This window comes from Entelurus aequoreus, linkage group LG23 (assembly GCF_033978785.1).
Source record: "Entelurus aequoreus isolate RoL-2023_Sb linkage group LG23, RoL_Eaeq_v1.1, whole genome shotgun sequence".
NCBI lineage: Eukaryota > Metazoa > Chordata > Actinopteri > Syngnathiformes > Syngnathidae > Entelurus > Entelurus aequoreus.
Genome location: NC_084753.1, coordinates 5,043,309 through 5,063,098, shown reverse-complemented (window position 1 = coordinate 5,063,098; position 19,790 = coordinate 5,043,309). Strand labels below are relative to the sequence as shown.

At 37.5% G+C, this 19,790-nt stretch overlaps 1 protein-coding gene across 16 annotated transcripts in view; it reads right to left on the bottom strand.

Moving 5' to 3' along the window:
* LOC133640772 (fibrinogen-like protein 1) overlaps positions 1-19,790 on the bottom strand; it is a 201,189-nt gene that overhangs the window by 47,381 nt on the left and 134,018 nt on the right. For 14 of the 16 annotated variants that reach the window (XM_062034382.1, XM_062034381.1, XM_062034369.1 and 11 more), the window contains one exon: positions 9,499-9,642. The exons of the other annotated variants lie outside the window; for them this stretch is intronic. The gene's annotated coding sequence lies outside the window, so the exon portion shown is untranslated. The remainder of the gene's footprint in view (positions 1-9,498; positions 9,643-19,790) is intronic. 16 annotated transcript variants of the gene reach the window in all.

Below are 19,790 nucleotides of genomic sequence, written 5' to 3'. Positions count from 1 at the left end.
ATAACATTTAAAACAGAAGTAAAATACACATTGAAAAGGTGAATACAAATCACCCTAAGAACAATTTGTTAGATAAAAAGCAGTTAAGAAGTTAAAAACCGTTAAAAAAGTTGAAAGTTAAAAACAGTTTAAAGTCTCAATAATTAATATATATATTAATATAAGTCGCACTGGAGTATAAGTCGCATTTTTGGGGGAAATGTATTTGATAAAAGCCAACACCAAGAATAGACATTTGAAAGGCAATTTAAAATAAATAAAGAATAGTGAACAACAGGCTGAATAAGTGTACGTTATATGAGGCATAAATAACCAACTGAGAAGGTGCCTGGTATGTTAACGTAACATATTATGGTAAGAGTCATTCAAATAACTATAACATATAGAACATGCCATACGTTTACCAAACAATCTGTCACTCCTAATCGCTAAATCCCATGAAATCTTATACGTCTAGTCTCTTACGTGAATGAGATCAATAATATTATTTGATATTTTACGCTAATGTGTTAATCATTTCACACATAAGTCGCTCCTGAGTATAAGTCGCACCCCCGGCCAAACTATGAAAAAAACTGACTTATAGTCCGAAAAATATGGTAAATGGTAAATAAAAACAGAATACAATGATTTGCAATTCCTTTTCAACCTATATTCAATTGAATAGACTGCAAAGACAAGATATTTAACGTTCAAACTGGTAAACTTTGTTATTTTTGCAAATATTAGCTCATTTGGAATTTGATGCCAGCAACATGTTTTAAAAAAGCTGGCACAAGTGGCAAAAAAGACTGAGAAAGATTCAAGATTCAAGATTCCATCCATCCATCCATTTGCTATCGCTTGTCCCTTTTGGGGTCACTGGAGCCTATCAGCTGCATTCGGGCGGAAGGCGGGGTACACCCTGGACAAGTCGCCACCTCATCACAGGGCCAACACAGATAGACAGAGAACATTCACACACTAGGGACCATTTAGTGTTGCCGATTCAAGATTCAAGATTGTTTAACTGTGCATACACTGCAAAAAGTCAGTGTTCAAAAACTTGAAAAAAAAAAATACAAAAATGAGGGGTATTTTATTTGAACTAAGCAAAATTATCTGCCAATAGAACAAGAACATTTGGCTTGTCAAGACTTTCCAAAACAAGTAAAATTAGCTAACCTCAATGAACCCAAACATACCTTAAAATAAGTATATTATCACTAATAACAAGTGCACTTTTCTTGGTAGAAAAAAAAAAAGATAACTTTTTGCTCAATATGTTGAAAAACATTCTTAAATGAAGTAAATGCTAGTGCCATTATCTTGACATAATGATATGCGCTCGGCATCATGATTTTTTTTCCTGCTTGAAGTAAGAAATGATTTCTTTAAAAAAGTAGTTTTATACTTGTGAGTGTTGATGACACAGCTTTGCAACAGTTGATATTCTAGTTTCAAGCATGTTTTACTCAATATAGCTCATCAAATCTCAGCAACAAGCTGTAATATCTTACTGAGATCATTTAGGACCAAAACACTTAAAACAAGTAAAACACTCTAACATAAAATCTGCTTAGTGAGAAGAATGATCTTATCAGTCAGAAAATGAGCAAATATCACCCTTATTTGAGATATTTCATCTTACTTAGATTGCAGTTTTTGCAGTGTATGACTATAAACAGACAGTTTGCCATACAATGAAAATGTTACTTTGCTAGTCCACCCTTCAACAAGTCACACGGTACTTAGCTAAAATAAATGTAAAAAAATGCATATACAAGGCACAGTGAGTAACATAACATTATTGCACATTCTGATTCACAGTCCACAGTATAAATATGGAGGTGACCTTGGGTCACAGCAGCAGTTAAAAGTCTCTTTAGTGATCAAAGGTGAAAAGTGTCTACAGTGAGGGTTCACAGTTCAGGGGTAGTCATGGTAGCTGTCTTTTGTTCAAAAAAATAAAAGTAAAAAACAAGGGTGAGGGGGGTAGCTGGGGGAGGTAGCATTTACAAGCCTGATGGCCTGTGGGTAGAAACTGTTTGTCAGTCTCGTAGTCCTGGCTTTTCAAGTCCATCGCCAGAGAAAGTTGAGGAATGCTCATCAAGTACTTATTTGGAACATCCCACAGGTGAACAGGCTAATTGGGAACAGGTGGGTGCCATGATTGGGTATAAAAGCAGCTTCCATGAAATGCTCAGTCATTCACAAACAAGGATGGGGCGAGGGTCACCACTTTGTCAACAAATGCGTGAGCAAATTGTTGAACAGTTTAAGAAAAATCTTTCTCAACCAGCTATTGCAAGGAGATTAGGGATTTCACCATCTACGCTCCATAATATCCTTAAAAGGTTCAGAGAATCTGGAGAAATATCTGCACGTAAGCGATGATATTACGGACCTTCGATCCCTCAGGCGGTACTGCATCAAAAAGCGACATCAGTGTGTAAAGGATATCAGCACATGGGCTCAGAAACACTTCAGAAACCCACTGTCAGTAACTACAGTTGGTCGCTACATCTGTAAGTGCAAGTTAAAACTCTACTATGCAAAGCGAAAGCCATTTATCAACAACACCCAGAAACGACGCCAGCTTCGCTGGGCCCGAGCTCATCTAAGATGGACTGATGCAAAGTGGAAAAGTGTTCTGTGGTCTGATGAGTCCACAATTCAAATAGTTTTTGGAAACTGTGGACGTAGTGTCTCTGCACTAAAGAGGAAAAAAGACATCCGGATTGTTCTAGGCGCAAAGTGTAAAAGGCAGCATGTGTGATGGTATGGGGGTGTATTAGTGCCCAAGACATGGGTAACTTACACATCTGTGAAGGCACCATTAATGCTGAAAGGTACATACAGGTTTTGGAGCAACATATGTTGCCATCCAAGCAACGTTATCATGGACGCCCCTGCTTATTTCAGCAAGACAATGCCAAGCCACGTGTTACATCAACGTGGCTTCATAGTAAAAGAGTGCGGGTACTAGACTGGCCTGCCTGTAGTCCAGACCTGTCTCCCATTGAAAATGTGTGAAGCCTAAAATAGCACAAGGGAGACCCCCGGACTGTTGAACAACTTAAGCTGTACATCAAGCAAGAATGGGAAAGAATTCCACCTGAGAAGCTTCAAAAATGTGTCTCCTCAGTTCCCAAACCTTTACTGAGTGTTGTTAAAAGGAAAGGCCATGTAACACAGTGGTGAAAATGCCCCTGTGCCAACTTTTTTGCAATGTGTTGCTGCCATTAAATTCTAAGTTAATGATTATTTGCAAAAAAAACTAAGTTTCTCAGTTCGAACGTTAAATATCTTGTCTTTGCAGTCTATTCAATTGAATATGAATTGAAAAGGATTAGCAAATCATTGTTTTCTGTTTTTATTTACCATTTATACAACGTGCCAACTTCAATGTTTTTTTGTTTGTTTGTTTTTTTTAACCCTTACAGTGCAGTAGGGACTTCTTCGATCTTTCCGGTCATTTTTAGCATATTTTTGGCCTTAACTTTTTTCCATGTTCATTTTTTATATTTTCATTTTAAAATCACTCATTCCCAGGGTATCATCAACGATACCCTGGGAAATCATTTTAGCCCAGCAGTAGTAGAGCCAGAACGAAAAAGCCCTCGGTGAGTTAGAAGTAAAAAAAAAAAAATGTTGGTTTCATTTTATTTTTGCTCAGATCTCTGAATAAATGTCAGTCCAAAATAAAACCAGCAAGCATGCCATTTTTTTAAAATTTTTATTTTAACCTTTGTGATGCTTTTTTTTACATAATTATGTCAGTTTTTTATTTGGAAAAAATGGGCATACAATTATATCATCCATACAGTAAATTTTAAAAGACTCGAATAAAGATCAGGCCTGAATATACACAAAATTAATAATTATAATATATAATATCTGATTTAATATACAGTACAGGCCAAAAGTTTGGACGCACCTTCTCATTCAATGTGTTTTCTTTATTTTCATGACTATTTACATTGTAGATTGTCACTGAAGGCATCAAAACTATGAATGAACACATGTGGAGTTATCAATCAATCAATCAATGTTTATTTATATAGCCCTAAATCACAAGTGTCTCAAAGGGCTGCACAAGCCACAACAACATCCTCGGTACAAAGCCCACATACGGGCAAGGAAAAACTCACCCCAGTGAGTTATGTACTTAACAAAAAAAAAGGTGAAATAACTGAAAACATGTTATATATTCTAGTTTCTTCAAAATAGCCACTCTTTGCTTTGATTACTCTTTCGTACACTCTTGGCATTCTCTCCATGAGCTTTAATATGTAGTCACCTGAAATGGTTTTCACATCACCTGAAATGGTTTTCACTTCACAGGTGTGCTTGAAGTTCATCGAGAGAATGCCAAGAGTGTGCAAAAAAGTAATCAGAGCAGAGGGTGGCTATTTTGAAGAAACTAGAATATAAAACATGTTTTCAGTTATTTCACCTTTTTTTTGTTAAGTACATAACTCTCTACATGTCATAGTTTTGATGCCTTCAGTGACAATCTACAATGGGACACTTTTGGTCCAAATAATTAATAATTGCCTTTGTTGTATCATAATGTTTGAATAATATTTGTAAATATGTTTAATTTTCTTTGCAGTTAGCATTTACAGTTTCAAGCGTTTTAAAGCATTCCAAAAGTATTTTGTTGTGTGCACTGCAAATTTTCCAACTCCATATAACTGTGGTGATACACATATTCATACTAATATAGTATATGGATATTTAGAAGGATTAGATCACTTAAAAAAAAAGTGTTATAATACGACAAATAAATATATATATTTTTAATTTCGGGGGGAGAAGCTGTTCCAGACCTTTCACTATAACTGTTATACATCAAATAGATACTGTATACATGTGTTTAGACAAAAATTACTGTGGATATTTTAAATACAAACCAGTATCCTGTGATTTCGTGTGGTTGTTTGTGCATAGTGTATATTCTTATATTTTAAGCCCCCAAGTAAACCCTGGTGCAGGCACAATAATCCTATATGCAGTAGTCTACAGTATATCGCTAACAAGGGTCCAGGTGAGTGGGTGCATGTTGTGCGTTTATCCTATTATGGCTCCAAGCTGTTAGTTCTGCCTATTTGGATTGGCAACATACTTGACCTGGAAGACACTGCCAATGTCATGGCCATCTAATAGCCCATAACGATAGCCATGTACCAAGACTGCATGTTTATAAATCCTGCTTTGTTTGTGAATGAATAGAGAACTACAGAGAGATGTACACTTGCACTGGAACTTGTTTGAAGCCACATGGTGGCGCAATAATACAACTTTAGCACTCTCCAGGCTGTTTTGTTTGCTTCGAAACCCAATTATACAATTACATCTCCTGACTGGCCACATTATTGGGTACAAGCTGAAATTCTGCCTTGGCATGATAAATAAACAATTGACAAATAGTTGAACAACACTCATGACCTCATTTATGTCTCTAAAGCAGGGGTGTCCAAACTTTTTGACTGGGGAGTCGCAGTGGGCTAAAAAAATTTGGCCTGGGGCCAAAAGCCAACTGCATGTAAAATAATCACACACACACATGCACACACACATATATATATATATATATAAAAAATTATAGATATATATAAAACAAAATAAATTATATATATATATATATATATATATATATATATATATATATATTAATACACAATATACATATATATAATGTATACATACACACATATAAATGTGTGCGTGTTTGCATATTATGATAATATAATGATATACAATTAATAATTACAATTAAATATTAAGAGTATGTGAAAGTTCAACTCCTACCTTGTTTACTTCCCTAGCGACCTCTTTAAAGCTTTGTAATCAATCAGAAATATCAAGCAGCTAAAAGTCAAACATGGATAAGTGTGGAGAGAGTGTTTTGCATTTTTCCCATAATGGCTTGCAATGGATTTAAATTGGTGTCATTGTGAGTTTTTCATGGTGATGGGATGTTTTGTTTTTTTTAACATGTGAGCATGTGTGTTGACTTTTTGAGCCAATAGTTTTTTTTCCTGATCATGACTGGGAAAGGTTGTTTGGATTGGGTCATATAAGTGTATGCTGTGCTTGTGATGTCAAGAAAGTACACATCAAGGTCACTGTACCGAGTTTCTTACATTGTCTACAAGATGGTGAAAAATTGCCACCCGTCAGGCCCCTGGGTACTTAAATTCATATTAAAGCAGTGGTTGCTTTATGAGGTTTAACTCTTGCCAAACTGAAGGTGCCGGTGGGACGCATTTGGCCCGCAGGCCAGGGTTTGGATACCCCTGCACTAAGGAAAATCTCTCTCAAAGTTGAGACAAGTTTGCCTGAAATGATTAAAAAAAACAGCAACTTTTGAGGTAAATATACATATAGGGACCACATCATACACACCTAGATGATGTCCAGTGACATACTTTGTGGTCATCTACGCAACAATGCCAAAACAAGCGATCAACGAATGATAATGCCATATTCTATAGGCAATATGATCCTTTTAACTTAGTTGTTCCTCACTTCTTCACGCTTCCCATTTTGTCTCTTCACTCTATCGTGATTTTTCCGAAGTACTTTTTGAAAAAAATTGTAATCATATCACGGTTCTTTGCAGTTTTGCGTTTGAGTACGGCCTACTATTAGTCAAAAACATGCATATTGTAAAAAAGATAAATAAAACCAAAAAAATATGTGCATTTTTAGGCTAATTTTATATATTTTTGGCCTAAATAAAGTATAAAAATGGCTAACATATCTAAAGTACTGTACTATATTATGTACTATGTGAAGATCATCATCATTGAACAAGTGACAGTATTTTCACAGGTTCGTGGTTGTGATTAAGAACAGTGCGTGTGAGACACGTCTTGTATGTTTTACAGTAAAGGATGGGCAATATGGCCTAAAGTACATATTGCGATAAATATTGCAGCTTCCTGCGATAACAATATAAATCACAATATATTATTTGGTAGATAAATGATGATAAAATCATTTTAAAAACGGGTTACAAAAGGTCGTAATTTGTCTGCTGATGTATGCAATAACATATTACATCAATCCTGGTTGTATTATTTTCTCAAAACTATTATTATTCTACTTTATTTAATTTACTTTATTCTAATTTATTTAATATCTGTTTTTCTTCTGTTACTTTCCATTTCCATTTCTTTTAAAATGTAATAAACACCTATTCTTCTGTTGTTTGGATGCTTTACATTAGTTTTGGGTGATACTACAAATTTGGGTATTGATCCAATATCAAGTAGTTAAAAGGGCAGTATTGGCCATACCAATGCTGATACTAATACTCCAACTTTTATAAGATCATTGATTTAATACTTTTTTTTAATCACAATTATAAATAGACAAAAACATAGAATGGCAGTGTAACAATATCAATTAAATATTAAAATTACTTCCTATAATGGCTTTGATTTACCATTTTTTCCGGACAATAGAGTGCACTGGGATATAAGTCACACCCACTAAATTTTGGAAGAACATTTTTTTTTCAGAATCAGAATTTAGAATAGTTTTTTTATTGCCATTGTTTGAGAACGGGTTCACAAACTAGGAATTTTTCTTGGTGCAATCGTGCAACATAAAACACATAACACAGACTAGGTAATAAAATGAGCTGTAACTGATATAATATATATTAGGCTGACCATATTGTGAAATCCCAAAAAGAGGACACATATATGCGTGCCAAGGCCGGGACTAGGTGAACATTTGCCAATGATACTCAAACTTGCTTTATAAATAATATATTTATTTAAATAAAGCATTTTTTCTCCTCTGTTGACAGCAGCGTTGGCGCTAGGAATTTTCAAAATGGGGTCCCAGGGATCCCATCAAGTCATAAAAATGGGGTCCCACAGTAAATTTCTGGGGTCCGGTCCCACTTTTTTGTAAGCCTTTTGAAAACAAATGATAAACGTATGCATTATCCTGTTATATCTCACATTCTATGTTGTGTTTTGGAAAAAGGTTGTCATAAACGTTACCTAATTCCTTAAAAAAAAGAAAAAAAAAGAAAATAAATGTTTATGCATATGTAAATGTATTCAGTTATGAACATTCATTCACTTTCTTCCTTCCTTCATGAATCTAAACTTTACCGCTGCTGGTAGTTTTTTCTATGTTTTTATTGAATAAGTTGTAAGTGTATTTATTTCAGTATAAAAGTTTAAAATTGTTTTGCTTGGGTCATGAAATGATGATAATGGTGTGCTAGGGTATACATACATTTTATATTTAACACTTAAATCTCTGGAGTCTACATCAACTTCACATCTATTCCTCATTTCAAAATGTTTTAGTTTTTTTATGTTGGTTTTTTTGTTTGTTTTCCGCCGTTTTTTGTCAAACAAAACTATGTTTTTTATGGCAAACACAAAATATGCAAAATCTTGCACCAAAAATATTTTTCAAAGTGGAATATTTGATGTGAAGTAATCAGAACCTTGGCTAGGTCAATAATTCATAATAACATTGATTTTGATTCAATATTATGTTTTGAGCAATGACAGTTTGAAAGAAAAAAAAACAGCTTTGTTTTATTAGTCAACATTGCAACTGTTTCTAAATTACATTTCACCTTTAAGCTTTTTTATTTCACTTCTGTTATGTTTTTGTTTATTTTAATATTATTTGTAGAATGTGCCGTGGGCCTTTAAAACATTAGCTGTGGGCCGCAAATGGTAAAAAAAAAAGAAATAAATAAAAATCTGCGTCCTTTCTGACTTCAATGCGTTAAAAAGACACAAAAAGTGTGTTAACGCCAACACTGCTTGACAGTATAACAAAATAAGTCACACTTATATTCTGTAACATTCACAGTTTTGGAAGAAAGTGCAGAGGTAGAAATATTCAAAATAACCTCTTGTATATAATGTAAACATAAATAATGCCTCAAAACAAGTTAATTAAATTTAAACAAAAAACAGCAGACGAGCTCTCGCCCTGCACAGCTGTTTTGTGCTTTGTAGTGTAGATATGGGCTTGTAGATCTTTATTTGCCACAGATATATATACCTTCCTGCTTTGCACACAGTGCATTCTGCTTCCCATGTGTCACGACCAGGACCAAAACACAGATACTTTTCCCGCAAATCATCCGTGAAGTTGCATTTACGTTTTGGCTTCTCTCTTGTGTCCTGTCTGTCTCTCGACCTTCTCGCTCTCTGTCTCTGCCCCTCCCTCACGAAAGTTGCTGCCGCACACCTTCACAATTTTTTTTATTTTTAACCTCTTCTTAACCCTGGACGTACACTGAAAATACACACAACCCTAACTCAAAATACCGGACATTTGAGGCATTTAAGAAACCCCGCCTGGACAGCCCCGCAAAAGAGGACATGTCAGGTGAAAAGAGAACGTATGGTCAGTCTAATATATATAATATATAATAGCCGCACCGAACTATAAGCCACAGATATATACGTTGCTAAATGAGTTATCTACACAGTAAGATTCTGTGAATGTTTATTTACATACCTTATTTGTCTCCAAATGGTGTCTGTAAAAACAGAAGTCATGGTCATGGACCCACTAGCTGTGGAAGCGAGCTCATCAATCAGCTAAACAGACTCAGTAACTCCACAGTGACGTCTTGGAGAGTTTACTGAGGAATTTGTGAAACTGAAACAACACAAAAAGAATGCCGTTGTAAGTTAATGATACTAACACAGACACTCGTAAACGTGTTAGCAAATTAGCTAATGCTAACTATGCTAACATCATAACATTATGATAGCACGTGTAAATATGCATGACAACACTCCTATAGACATCACAAACGGGACGGTTTAGTAATTAAATAGTTTTAGTTATGATGTAAAACTTGCATATGTTACTTGGAGTGATGAATGAAGAATCCAGACGAGTATAAACGCTATGGACAGCCAAAAGACTGAACGTCGCCCTACTTTCTGTTGAAAGCACTACAGATAAATAGAAGGACACTGCAGAACCTGCAGTGAGCTAATTATTTCAAAAGATGGCGCCAAAGCACAAACAATAAAACAAGTGTTTCTGCTTGTTTTTTAAATTATCTTAGCTAAAATACCAACTCGGCGAGTAAATAAAAGAAAGCAAATGGGAGCAAAACCTAAAAGAGTTAAGCTTTTACCAAAGGCAGCAATCATAAATGAAGCTTTCAGCACATACACATTGTTGACATCTATAATAAAGTTATATTTTGATAAAGACGGGGAAAAAGACACACTCGTAAATGATGCGTGTAACAACAACAAACATGGCTGTAGACGCGCGGTTAAATCATGAAATGAAACCTTACCCGAGCAAAAACAATATTGATACCAATTTCTTTGACCCAGCACACACACAAAACTTGTCCAAGGTTTCACCTATTGTGTGGTGTAGAATGATGTCTGGTGCACTAAATAGTCCGATATGTCTGGGAATGCGACCGACAAATAATCCTTGATATCACTCAACAAATCTTTATTTTATTAACGCATAGGGATCTATTTCATTGCGTAGTTTGATTTTTTTCTGCTCGTATCTGCTTTTAGCATTAAGATCTCGGCCCTTTGCGTACTCAGATAGATCGCACTCTGGAGTAGCCATATTGGTATGGTGGCCCAAGTGACGGAATACAACCTATGGAATAGACTAGAACGCTTTATTGATATCAACTATGAGATCATGAAAAAGATACAGGTTGCTACTCTGTTAGGTGCAGTTGAAATACACCAGGAGTGAACATTAACTTGATCGCAAACTACCGGTTGATCGCGGAGGGTGTCAGTCGATCGCCAGCCAGGCATAAAAAAAAATAGACCTAAAAATTAGCGATCATCAATCTTCACCAAGACGTCACTGTTGTCACTTGATTGACATTCACGGCGGCTGCGAGCTCGGTATTAAGAAAAAATGACCGACAGGAAGGCGAGAAACACTTTTTATTTCAACAGACTCTCGCGCCGTACCTGCTGTCAAAACTCTAAAGACCGACTGCACAGTTCCTGTCTTCACAGTAAAAGTGCTGCTTGATCCTGCCTGTGCTAACAAAATAAAAGTCTCAGAAATCTGGCGCACACAAGCTAGCAAGCTTACGGAGTTTGCCGCCAATGTATTTCTTGTAGAGTGTATAAAAAGGAGTATGGAAGCTGGACAAATAAGATGCCAAAAACCAACCACTTTCATGAAGTATTGGACAAAAAGGAGGACTTTTTTTCTCCTCCATTTGAAAATGCAGACGTTATCAGCACTACGGTCTGATTCTAATCAATGCAAAGTCGTCAGAATCAGGTAATACACCAACTTATATTCTTGTCTTTATGAAACAAAGGAATCTATATGTGTTAAACATGCTTGTATTATCATTAAACACCTTTAACTTGTTAACAATATTAACTATATGTGTTAAACATGCTTGAGTTATCATTAAACACCTTTAACTTGTTAACAAAAACGTATCCCCTCGACTTGGTCAATTGAAAAGTAGCTCGTCTGCAGAAAAAGTGTGGGCACACATGAAATACAAATATAAATTACAACTGCAAGCAGCATTGAAACGGGGCCTCGCACCACCCGTGCAACCGGGGGTAAACGTGAGTTGACAGGAATGCAGTAGCGTACCACCCAATGTCGTGACCAACCATCAAACATTTCAGGGAGATCGGGGTATGTGGGAGGAAGTTATGACAGTTATAATTTTACACCGCAAGTGGGTGATATCAAAGTCCAAACACTTTTCCAAATTTTCTTGTAATCAGACCATATTTTCGGTATATTTAACTAGGGCTGGGCGATATATCGATATACTCAATATATCGCGGGTTTGTCTCTGTGCAATGTAGAAAATGACTATATCGTGATATTGGATTATACGTTCTCAGGCAGTTGCTTTTAGCTGCAGGCATTACACTACATGCTCTTCTCACTCTTTCTTGTCTCTCCTCACAGAGACTTAAACAAGCGCACCTTCTTACATACGTCACATACGTATACGCCCTCGCGGAGCAGAGAGGTAGCAGCATGGGTAACGTTAGCTGTGGTGCGAGTGGTAATACGAGAGAAAGAAGGTGCGAATCTGGTAACAAATGAAGGAAGAATTAATTCCCAAGAAAAACAGCAGGGGGTCCATCGTCTGCCGGTGGTTTGGCTTCAAGTGGGAATATGTCGAACAGACAACCATAATTTGTCAAGTGTGGGGCAAAAGCGTTGCTACAAAAAGTAGCATTACTGCTAATATGTAGCATCATTTGAAAAGTCACCCGCTAGAGAATGAAGAGTGCTTGAAACTCCGCATGTCAACATCTCCGTTCGGTGCCACACCAACAAAATGCAGAGGCAACCATTTCCACATCAACACTGTATGAAACAAATAGTCAACAACATAAGGAGATAACGTCCGCAGGAATCTACCACATAGTGAAGGACATACACTATTTGATTTCCTATTATGCAGCTCATTTTTATTTGACACATATTGAAATATCTTGTGTGACATAATGCACAAAAGTGCACTTTATTTGTTTTAAACTATTGTAGTGGCGTTCTGTACAAAAAGTGCACTTTAAATTAGTGTTGTTTTGATAAGTCATCTTAGTGACATCATGCACAAAAGTGCACTAATAGCTTGTTTTAAAATGTCTCTGACAATTTTGCACTTTTTGTTTTGGAAATGACATGAATGTTTGTGCTTAGGCTGAAACGACACGTCGACATAGTCGACGTCATCGGTTACGTAAATACGTCGACGTCGTTTTTGTGCGTCGACGCGTCGCATATTTACGTCACACTACCGTCATGGCGGAGCGCTAAGCAGACTGTGCGAGCAAGGGGGAAAAAGCACGCCAAAAGTGGTCAAAAGTGTGGGAGTATTTCAATACACAGCCTAATAATGTTGTTGTATGCACACTGTGTCGAGCGTAAATGGCCTATCAAAGCAGCACAACGGCTATGAACGAACATTTGAAAAGAAAACCATCAACCATCAACTAGTCAATCGTCCGCGTTAGCATACGTTGTCATCATTACACAAAAACATGAATGTGTCATTTGTATCTGCTAGGGGTGTAACGGTACGTGTTTTGTATTGAACCGTTTCGGTACGGGGCTTTCGGTTCGGTACGGGGGTGTACCGAACGAGTTTCTAAGCTAAAGCTAACTTTAGCTGCTAAAGTCTTAACAATAACAAGCTGCTTTGCTCCTTCTGCCTCTGTCTCGTCAGCACGCAGCATTGTCCCACCCACACAACCATCTGATTGGTACACACGAAGCATTATCAGCCAATCAGCAGTGCGTATTCAAAACGTTACCAGCCAATCAGAAGTGCGTATTCATAGCGCATGTAGTCAGCGCTTCAGCGTCTAGCAGATAGGTGTTTAGCAGGTGAGCATCAGGCAGCGGACTCTCCCCAAATGATAATAAACACCTCCCAGTCAACTACTGGTAACATCACTATGAGCCCGTTGACCTTCTAGAAACGTAAACTGCAGCTCAGCTCACTCGCAGTCCTGGCTTGAGGTGAAGGCTAATTACCTCTCAGTTCCAGCCACATCGACCCCTTCTGAGCATAGACATGCTAACCTTTCTTCATTACAACTGTTAGTCACTCACTGGAATGAGTAGAATTGGTTATTGTGTACAGTGTTGGACTGGATGTTTATTTTGCACATTTTAAAAGCAATACTTAATGTTTACAGTGCTCCAGAATATTTAGATTGGCACTTTTTTGTATTGGATGTTTATCTTTATTTTTGCACATTTTAGCAAATAAGCAATACTTTCACTTCTGTTGAAATGTTTACACTGTTGTTACAGAATATTTTGTTTTGCACTTTTTTGTATTGGATGTTTATCTTTATTTTTGCACATTTTAGCAAATAAGCAATACTTTTACTTTTGAAATGCTTATACTATTGCAGAATATTAAGATTTGCACTGGATGTTTACTTTTATATTTGCACATTAAAAAGCAAATAAGCTACATTTAATTTTGTTAAATGTTAAAAGTTTTAAATGTTTACATTGTTACAGAATATTTTGTCATGTTGTTGTCAATGTTGACTGAGTGGCCATACTTTTTTTTTATATATACACCCCCCGCTACCCCTAAACCCCGCCCCCTCTCCCAACCCCACCCACCTCAACTTCCTCATGCTCTCTCAGGGAGAGCATGTCCCAAATTACAAGCTGCTGTTTTGAGGCATGTTAAAAAAAATAATGCACTTTGTGACTTCAATAATAAATATGGCAGTGCCATGTTGGCACTTTTTTCCATAACTTGAGTTGATTTATTTTGTAAAACCTTGTTACATTGTTTAATGCATCCAGCGGGGCATCACAACAAAATTAGGCATAATAATGTGTTAAGTCCACCACTGTATATATCGGTATCGGTTGATATCGGTATCTGTAATTAAGAGTTGGACAATATCGGAATAGCGGATTTCTGCAAAAAAGCCATTATCGGACATCTCTAATACCAACCAATCATCATGGATTTTCTCTGCAAATATGGACGTTCTCATTCATCCAGGTCATTGTATTGTCTACATATTTTTTGGGGCCCCAGATTCGCAGTCCATTTTCTCTCTTTGTATCTTGTAGCTTTGATGTAAGCTACCTAGCTACATCGGTGTAAAATAGCTAAGCTACAGGAAAAGCTACTCGTTAAAAAAAGTAGCCAAGCTACTGGAAAATGTAGTTAAGCTACAGATCTTAGCTACATGTAGCCTGTTACTGCCCATCACTGCTCATTAGTCCCTAAGAGGAGTTTGTTAAAGTACGAACTCTGTTTTCGGACTAAAAATGGAAAGCAAGACGGTCGAGTTCCTGTTTGTTTTTAAATATGGGTTCTTCAGACTTTTACGTGAATCCTGTCATGACAGACGTGTCCACCCATTTTCATGACAATACGTGAAACTTGTGGCAACTCATTTTTCAAAGGGGTCAATTTTGAAATTGCGTGTTCAAGACCCCAAAAATAAAAAAGTTTTCGCCGGACCGGACACGCTTGCAAAAATTGGTGAGGTTTTGTGCATGTTAAGTTCCTCAAAATTGCGATAAATTGGGAGAATAATGATAAACAAAGCAATTCCAAACCATAAATAACATGTAAAAAAGTAATACCAGTAAGAGCAGCAGTGATACAGTGAAAAAGAGTGTGCATGTTAAGTGCCTCAAAATTGCGATCAATTGGGAGAATAATGATAAACAAAGCAATTCCAATGTTAAATAAAATATCGGACTGCCGATATTATCGGCCGATAAATGTTTTAAAATGTAATATCGTAAATTATCGGTATCGGTTTCAAGATTATCGGTATCGGTTTAAAAAAGTTAAATTTATGACATTTTTAAAACGCCGCTGTGTACACGGACGTAGGGAGAAGTACAGAGCGCCAATAAACTTTGAAGGCACTGCCTTTGCGTGCCGGCCCAGTCACATAATATCTACGGCTTTTGACACACTCACAAGTGAATGCAAGCATATTTGATCAACAGCCATACAGGTCACACTGAGGGTGTCCGTATAAACAACTTTAACACTGTTACAAATATGCGGCACACTGTGAACCCACACCAAACAAGAATGACAAACGCATTTCGGGAGAACATCCGCACCGTAACAAAACATAAACACAACAGAACAAATACTCAGAACCCCTTGCAGCACTAACTCTTCCGGGACGCTACAATATACATATATTTTCTATTCTGTATCTTGTCAACAACGCCACAGCACGATTACTTCGACCTTGTAAATATATTCAACTACACAATGAAGAGGGCCGCAGTTCCAAGAACTCAGGGGCTCAGGGACCGGACATCGAAATGTTGATGTTTAATCAAAAAGTGCCTCTGCAAGTTATATTTCTTTGAGGCTCTGTTTACTTAATTGCAATGTACCGTATTTTCCAGACCATAGGGCACACCGGGTTATAAGGCGCACTGCCGATGTGCGGGTCTAGTCAGGTATTTTCATACAAAAGGCGCACCGGATTATAGGGCGCATTAAAGGGGTCATATTATATATTTTTTCTAAATGTAAAAGACTTCCTTGTGGTCTACATAACATATAATGGTGGTTCTTTGGCCAAAATGTTGCATAGATGATGTTTTACACATCATCTTCAAGTCGCTTTCTGACAGTCGCTTCCGGATGCGCCGTTTTGTGGGCGGTCTTATTTACGTGGCTCACCTTCAGCAGCGTCTTCTCCCCGTCATCTTTGTTGTAGCGGTGTAGCGTGCAAGGACGGGAGTGGAAGAAGTGTCAAAAGATGGAGCTAACTGTTTTAATGACATTCACACTTTACTTCAATCAATAACGGAGCAGCATCTCCTCATCCGTGGCTCACTAGTGCAACAACAACGCTGGAAATGTGTCCCGTGAAAAAACGTCCAGCCGGAACTCTCTAATAACTAAAGTTCCTTGGATGAATAATGTAAACTCACTACACCGGTATGTTTTAGTGCTTTCATGGCAAGTTTACTGACAGATATAAGTAAGAACTTTACACTACTTTATATTAGAAATGGCAACAGTGGAGGATGAATGTCACATAACAAGAAGATAGAGAAAAAGAAGAAGCTTATCGACTACGGTGTCGTTGGACTACAAAGGCGGGCGCGCGCACATTTTCAGAACTTATGCAGATCCCAAACACAGATCAGCAGGTGTGTGACTGCCATCATATTGCAGTCTACACGTATCTCTTTTGTGTGACTGCCATCTACTGGTCACACGTGTCATTTTACTATGTACCAAATAAAATAGCTTTGAGGTCGGTAAGCACAACCAAAATGATTCCGTACATCCGGGTTATTAGATGCACTATAGAGTTTTCAGAAAATAAAAGGATTTTAAGTGCGCCTTATAGTCCGAAAATTACGGTGAAAACAAATAAATAAATTCATTATTCTGCCTTCGCTACCCGTTTCCAGTGTGTGCAGCTAGTTAAAAGCATTAAGAAACAGAAGCTCTACAAGTTTTGTTGAGGATTGATGTTCCTTCTTTTGCATTCTTTTCCTTCCTTAGTTTTATTTCTTTACACTTCTACCTTCATTTATGTTTGTAAGTCTGACAGTAAAAAGGGACAAGCGGTAGAAAATGGATGGATGGATAGCCGCACCGTTTCATAGGTTGCAGGGTTCAAAGCGTAGGAAAAAAAGGAGGTGCTTATAGTCCGGACTATACGGAATATATAGTGAAAATATACAGTATATATACAATGGGATACACAATGCCAAAACGAGCAATGATATTGCCAAATTGAAGCCATAATATTGTTATATTATTAGGCCTACTTTCAATTGAGCATGTGTACTTTTTCAACATTTCATGCTGTTTTTGAGCTCCTGGATTGGGCTTTGCAGGTTTTGCCAGCCCTTCCACCAGGAAAAGGTGCCATGAGAGCAACAAAAAAACTGATCAGTAACAATGGCCAACTTTAAGTTTCCCATGATGCCCCTTCCTTCAAAGTTAAAGTTAAAGTACCACTGATAGTCACACACACACTAGGTGTGGTGAAATTACTCTCTGCCGCATACAAGCTGTTGTTAAAACGTTGATATCTTGCAACAATCAAAACTTTATTGCTCATCCCTAGCAGCGTCCCCGCGAAATGACACATGGCTCTTAAGTACGCATCAGTATCGAGGCCAACGCTGATTTGTTCCCCACTGATAATTTCTGCGTCGTGAACTGTGAAGTGTTATCGCGGCGCTTATCGAGACATCCGCATTCACAGCATGTGGCGCCTCTCCAGCAGCTCGCAGATCGCTGAATGTTTCATAAATGTGTCCCCCGTTCCTCCGATGACGTCAACTGCTGTTCTGTTGACCGCATTGTCCACGGCAGCGGACTGCCTGCTCCTTCTCATTATTGAGAGCGGAGGCTCCTTTATATCACAACACGGGACAGATTTATTGCCGAGTGATGTGAAAAGAAAGGCAAGGCTGGTGAAATGAAATGGCTAAAGAGGTCAAAGCTGCAAATGTTGCTAATAGGGATCGGCCGATTAATGCTTTAAAATGTAATATCAGAAATTATCGGTATCGGTTTCAAAATGATCAGTATCGGTTTCAAAAAGTAAAATGTATGACTTTTTAAAAGGCCGCTGTGTACACGGACGTAGGGAGAAGTACAGAGCGCCAATAAACCTTAAAGGCACTGCCTTTGCGTGCCGGCCCAGTCACATAATATCTACGGCTTTTCACACACACAAGTGAATGCAATGCATACTTGGTCAACAGCCATACAGGTCACACAGAGGGTAGCCGTGTAAAAAACTTTAACACTGTTACAAATATGCGCCACACTGTGAACCCACAACAAACAAGAATGACAAACACATTTCGGGAGAACATCCGCACCGTAACACAACATAAAAAACAAATACCCAAAACCCCTTGCAGCACTAACTCTTCCGGGACGCTACAATACAGACCCCCGCTACCCCGCTACCCCCCAACCCCGCCCACCTCAACCTCCTCATGCTCTCTCAGGGAGAGCATGTCCCAAATTCCAAGCTGCTGTTTTGAGGCATGTTAAAAAAATAATGCACTTTGTGACTTCAATAATAAATATGGCAGTGCCATGTTGGCATTTTTTTTTTCCATAACTTGAGTTGATTTATTTTGGAAAACCTTGTTACATTGTTTAATGCATCCAGCGGGGCATCACAACAAAATTAGGCATAATAATGTGTTAATTCCACGACTGTATATATCGGTGTCAGTAATTAAGAGTTGGACAATATCGGAATATGGGATATCGGCAAAAAAGCCATTATCGGACATCTCTAATTTTAACCCAATGTGGCCTCCGGGTCAAAAAGTTTGGGGACCTCTGCTCTATGTGGATTACACCGCAAGAAAACTTTGGAACACTGGGCATGAAGGCATTGAAACCAAATAAAGAAAATGGCCTTTAATAAGATTTTAGCTAATAATTATTAGAGTTCCTAACAACTTTTAGTTTACAATAAAGACGCTTCTGGTGCTTTTAGTTGGGTTAAACATTTTGTTTTCCAATATGAAAGAGCAGCGAATAATTGCATATACTTACAATTCATTCTGGGCCTCCTATTTTCCTTCATGTCTTTGTACTTTGTCTCTATGGATGTGAAATGGTCTTCAATTGTATTCATCATGATCCAAAAGGGATAAGCGGTAGAACATGGATGCATGGATGATCCTAAAAAAGTCCTACATTTGATGTTGTGAAACCTGCGGATACCCCAGCAGGGCATCACAACAAAATTAGGCATAATAATGTGTTAATTCCACGACTGTATATATCAGTATCTGCTGATATCGGTATCTGTAATTAAAAGTTGGACAATATCGGATATCGGCAAAAAAGCAATTATCGGACATCTCTAGTTGCAAACATATAAAAAAAATAATTAGTTTATATTTCCTTCCTTTAAGCACATTTATCAGCGACATTCAGTCAGGCCTGTCATTATACCAAATATGAAAAATAACGATGACACATAATTAGGAATGGGTACCAAATCCGGTACTTTTTTGACACAGATCGAATCCCGCCAGTCCTACCGAACACCGGTTAACGTAAAATCTAACGGTGCCTAAGGCTGGGCGATATATCGAGTTTGTAAGATATAGTCGCCATCAAAAGTGTACATACACTTGTAAAGAACATCATGTCATGGCTGTCTTGAGTTTCCAATCATTCAAAATTGGTGCATTTCAGCTAAATGTGTTGCTTTTCTGACATGGACTTGTTTCTTCAGCATTGTCCACATGTTTAAGTCAGGACTTTGGGAAGGCCATTCTAAAACCTT